This window comes from Lithobates pipiens, unplaced genomic scaffold (assembly GCF_037356315.1).
Source record: "Lithobates pipiens isolate NorthernLeopardFrog02 unplaced genomic scaffold, aLitPip1_a1.2 Scaffold_8, whole genome shotgun sequence".
Taxonomy (NCBI): Eukaryota; Metazoa; Chordata; class Amphibia; order Anura; family Ranidae; genus Lithobates; species Lithobates pipiens.
In genome coordinates, this window is record NW_027507903.1 from 352,169,121 (window position 1) to 352,175,120 (window position 6,000).

The following is a 6,000-nucleotide window of genomic DNA, read 5'->3' on the forward strand; positions in this document are numbered from 1 at the left end:
GCTGTTCTGAGTATATAGGGCCTGGGGGCCACACGCATTTCCTTTTTTTAATATGGGTACAGGGTTCCCCTTAATATGCGTACAAGACCCAAATAGGCTGGTAATGGGCAGGGAGGGCTACCCATGCCATTTTTCTGAATGATTTTCAACCATATTGCAGGAACCAGATATAACATTAAAACCGCAAGCAGTTTTAAATGGTGTTATTTCCGTTTAATGTAATTTTGTGCAGGGACTGTTCTAAACACGGGAAACACGTGGCACTTCACAGGCATACTATAGACACCCCCCAGGCACCATATTTAAAGGAATATTTCACTTTTTTTTTTCACTTTAATCGTCATTAAAATCACTGCTCCCGCCAAAACGGTAGTTTTTAAAACTTTTTTTTGCAGTGACCCATGTCCCCTGAGGCAGGAGGCAGGTCGCCAAACCCTTTTTAGCACACTATCTTGCATATTAGCCGTTAAAATTAGCACTTTCCAATTCGAACGTTCGAGTCCCATAGACTTCAATGGGGTTCTAACGTTCGTACCGAACGCGGGGGTCGTTCGCAAGTTCTGGTGCGAACCGAACCGGGGGGTGTTCGGCTCATCCCTATTCATGACCTCTTTGTCAGTCACACCTTTAATTTACTTGCTGTCACTGAAACCTGGCTTCATGAATCCAACCCTTTTTCTCCTGCTTCCCTCTCCCACGGTGGCCTACTCTGGACTCACTCCCCTAGACCTAATGGGTGCAAGGGAGATGATGTGGGAAACCTTTTAACTCCACAGAGCACTTTCCAGGTTCTTCACTCTCCTCCCTCTCTGTCCCTCTCCTCTTTTGATGCTCACTGTGTACATCTATTCTCTCCAACTTCCTTAAGACTTGCTGTGATCTACTGGCCCCCTGGACCATTATCAACTTTTCTGCCTGGTTACCCTACTTTCTCTCTCCTGAAATTCCCACAATCCTTCTCGGTGACTTCAACATCCCTGTTAATTCTAAACTTCTTAGTCTAGCCTCCTCATTTGGCCTGAAGTAATGGGTACAGGCTTCTACTCACTCTGATGGCAACTCCCCTTATCTTGTATTCTCCTACCTATGCACTCCATGCAACAGCTCCAACAATCCTCTCTCTGATCACCACCTTATTATTTTCTCTCTCTCCCTGTCCACCACCACCTTTCCCTTGAATCGTCTAACCATCACCCGTAGAAAAGTTTGCCAATTTAACCCTTATCTTCCCCTTATCTTCTCTATTCTGCTACTGACCAACTCTATGACAAAATCTCACCCCTGTCCTATCCCTGTCTTCCAGTTGCCCCTCCCTCACTATGCACAGAATCAGGCCTCAACTCCTACAACCCTGACAAACAGATGACACCAGAAGCCTCAAAAAAACGTAGCCATGCTCTTGAGCATCTGTGGCATAAGACTAAGTCTCTAAGACTTTACCAATACAAATCTGCACTCCAAAAATAAAATTTTTGCTTCCACACTGCCAAGCAGACATATTTTATCATTCTCATTAACAACTTCTCACTCAGTCCCCTTCAACACTTCTCTACCTTTAACTCTCTACTTCATCCTCCACTGCCTCCACTGACTAACTCACTCACTGCCCAAAAGATTGCTAGTCACTTTAAAAATAAGATTGATTCAATTTGTGATGAAATCTCCACTCTACAGGTATCTCCCCCACTTAACACCCCATGTCAACAGGTAAAATTAACTCTCCCCTAAACCTGCTACTATAGAGGAAGTTGCAAACTAATTTCCAACACCCACCTGTCCCCTGGACCCTATTCCCTCTCAAATGCTACGGTCACCATCTGACTCTATCCTACACTCTCTAACCCACATCTTCAATCCCTTCCTCTCTTCTGGAATCTTGCCCAACACTCTAAAACATGCACTGGTCATCCCCATACTTAAAAAAAAAAATTCCTTGGACCCTGCCAATCTAAGCCCTATCTCCTTACTCCCATTTTCCTATAAACTCCTGGCCTACAACCAACTGAGTGACTACGTCATTAAGAATGACCTTCTGTCCCACTCACATCAGGGGCGCGGGGGAGTGGGGGGGCCCCGCTTAAGCCCGGAGACACGATCACCTCCACCCAAGTCTCAGAGGCTGGCCTCGTCATGGGCCCTCGGCCCGCAACGTCCCCGCAGGGGCTCCCTGACACCCACTGACTGTGCCACGGAGCGTGGGGAGGAGGACCGGAGCTGTCCGGCCCCCTTGCCTGTCTGGGAGGGGGTGTGGGGTCTGCATGCCGAACCTGTCCCTACTACGCGGGCGAGCGGGTCCGGGAGTTTCGGGCCTGCACCGCCGCCCCATCAGCAACCAGCCGGAGGCGACGTGGGAGGCTCATCCCAGCCACCCATACATCCGCATTGGCAACATTACCTGCAAGCAATCCCTACCAAAAAAGATTTTAAGCAATTGATAGAAGATGTCAAGTCTACCTGTAGAGCGGAAATACAAATGCTACACACCGGTCTCAGGCACCTGGCCGACCGGGTGGAGATGGCTGAGGAGGAGATTCAAGAGACCAAGATAGCGATTCACAAGACCCAAACGCAGGGGGGCGACCACCGCGTGCTCCTGAGAGATATGCAACGCCATGTGGAAGACTTGGATAACAGGGGGCGCAGGCACAACATAAGAGTGAGGGGGATACCGGAGGCGGAAGGCCCGGAAGATCTACAATTTATTCTGCAGGAAATATTTAATGAACTGCTTGGGGAACCCCCTACCAAGTTTATTGAGATGGACAGAGCGCACCGGGCCTTGCGCCCCAAAAACGCAACATCTAGTCCCAGGGACGTTATTTGCAGACTCAGCTCGTTCCATCTCAAGGAGGACATAATGAGACAGGCACGCCTGGCTCGGGAGGTGACCTTCCGGAATACACCAGTTCAACTCTTTCCGGACCTCTCTTGGCTCACGCTACAGAAACGCAGAATTCTCCAGCCGCTCCTCCGCACCCTCCAAGAAGCTGCCATCCCTTACCGTTGGGGATTCCCATTTTCTCTCACGGCTAAACATCAAGGCAAGACGGCCTCCTTGCGGTTCCCTGAAGACCTCCACGCCTTCTGTGAAGATCTGGGCGTCCGCCCGCCCCAGCTTGGGACCTAGTGGCTACTCAGCCTGCTCCCCCGACATTGTGGCAGAAGGTCCCCTCCCGCCAACGGCCTCGAAACAGGGAAGCACCGAAAAAATCTGCTCGTCAAGGACATGGCTGAAAGATGGTGCAGTAACTCTTTTTTCATAATTTTTTTCCCCCTTTTTTTATTATTCCGTTTGCCCATGTGGCGAAAGGGAATAAGGCCCGTTTTGTTTGTTGGTTGGCCTTTGGACCGTTGTCTGGACAGTACGTTCCTGCCCGTATGCACTGTCCCCTGAGTTCATTTCTTGTCCCTCTTGGTGCCCTTTTATTGATGTGTCACAATTAGGCTGGTATGAATTGGAGACCCGAGTTAGTGGGTTCCCTGGTACTTTTGAGTCACCCCCCCTCCCCCGCATGCGTGGGCAATGTATCCGGGACACTAGGAGATGTCTGGCGATTGGTATCGCGTTTGCATCTCCCCTGCTCCCCCCCGTTTTTACCCGTCCACTTCAATTGCAGAGTCAGACAGGGGGAGCTGGACTCCCAGGCGGCTGCCGGGCCCGGCCTTCGGGTTCGGGTTCTGATGGCCCCCTGGGAATCCGACCAGACCTGAGCGCCATGCCTGTTCATGGTCTTAAGTGGTTGTCCGCTTGGTTGTATAACAGTTACCTGCTTAATATGTGTTCTTTTGTTTGCTGCTCTAACCTTTTTTTCTTTTCTCTTTCTCTATCTCTCTTCCTCCCCTCCCCCTCCCTACCCTTTCACCGTGTGGGAATCTGCGGCTGTCAAGCGGTATCCTGTCGGACCCTTCTACTGGAACGAGTATGCTCCTGGCTCCTGGCGGTCGTCAAGAGCGGCGGTGACCGGGTAAGAACTAGCTTCCACATCCCCTCCCCCTCCGACATGACTGATGGCTAAAATTTTGTCTTTAAATGTTCACGGCTTAAACTCAAACAAGAAGCGGCATCTGGCACTGAGGGAATTTAGGCAGTCAGGTGCTGACATAGTCCTGGTTCAGGAAACACATTTCGATAAGGGAGGTTCTTTTGCCTCTAGATATTTCCCTCTTGCTTATCTATCTTCAGGGCCTCATAAGAGAGCGGGCGTGGCTATCCTGATCCGTCAAGGGGTCCCATTTGCCTACCTTGATCACTACAGTGACCCCGGGGGTGGATTCCTGATACTTAAAGGCACATGGAGATCCCATCCGATCACCCTGTGTTCCCTTTACGCCCCGAATACTCATCAACACAGCTTTCTCTCTAAACTCTTCCTGCGATTATTTAAATCGGACCACGGTTATTTAGTGGTGGGGGGTGACTTTAACTTGGCCCATTCAGCTACAGTGGACCGCTTGGCGGCAGCGCCCCGGCCGCCCTCGGCTAAAGCACTTAGAGACTCCAAACTTTTTCGCCAACTGACCCGGCGATATGCTCTGTTCGACGCCTGGCGTGCCCTCCATCCAGTAGACCGGCAATATACCTATTATTCGGCCCCTCACCAACTGCATACCCGTATAGATTATTTTTTCACTAACAACGTTACATTGAGGAAGGTCCGGAGTGCCCGGGTCCTGCCAATTTCTTGGTCGGATCATGCCCCGATACTACTAACACTGGACCTCGGTGCCCCGGTGACTAGGCCCTATAATTGGAAGCTGAACACTTTCCTCTTGCAACATTCTCCTTCCCAAGCAGAACTGGTCTCGACCTTGAAATATTATTTTGCTGAAAATGCAACACCCGATGTATCCCTCCCCACGCTGTGGGAGGCTCACAAAGCGGTCATCCGCGGTAAGTGTATGGCTCTTTCTTCTGCACTGAAGAAAGATGTCGAGGCCACTAAGCTGAGAACAGAAGGGGAGCTCGGGCAATTGGAACGGGCTATGCAAGCCTCCCCCTCATTGCGCATCCTCCGCAAGATAACGAAGCTCCGCATGGTGCTCCGGGATCTGGCACTCCGCCGGGTGGAGAAGACCCTCCTGAGGATTAGGCAGACATTTTATGACAGGGGCAACAAAGCGCACTCTCTTTTAGCGAGGAAACTTAGAGATAAACACCTCCAGTCCACCCCACATCAGATTAAGACTAAGGCCAATGTTGTGGTCTCCCACCCTAAGGAGGTGGTTGACATATTTGCAAGCTTCTACGAGGAGCTGTACAACAGCCGCGACATCCCTAGTGATCCCTTGCCAGCTGAGCTCACCCAACGCATGAACCGCTATCTAACAGACAGCGGGATCCCCTGCCTTCGAGCCCAGGACCTAGCCTCCTTGAACAAACCCATTTCAGAGGAGGAGATAGAATTAACCATCAAGTCGTTACCAGCTCATAAATCTCCGGGCCCAGATGGCCTGCCCTATGAATATTATAAATCATTCCTGCCCCTATTGCTCCCGTACATGAGCAGACTGTTTAATGCGTTCCTGCAGCATACCCCGGTCCCTCCGGATATGCAGCGCTCCTTTCTTACTCTGATTCCTAAACCGGATAAGGACCCCATCCTATGTGCCAACTACAGGCCTATTGCGCTCTTGAATGCGGACCTAAAAATCTTTACAAAACTCCTGTCCCTGCGGCTCAATGAGGTCCTCCCCTCCCTCGTACATAAAGATCAGGTGGGGTTTGTCCCCCTTCGTCAGGCAGGTGATAACACCAGGAAGGTTATAGATTTGGTCGACGTGGCGAATAGGGGGGGCATCCCGTCTCTACTCCTGAGTCTGGATGCGGAAAAAGCCTTTGATAGACTGGGGTGGCCCTTCCTGTTCGCCACGCTGACACACATGGGGATGAGGGGACCATTCCTGCAGGCTATACGGCACCTTTACTCTACTCCGACCTCGCAAGTTAAGACCCCCTTTGCTACCTCCTCGACCTTCTCTGTTCTAATGGCACACGCCAGG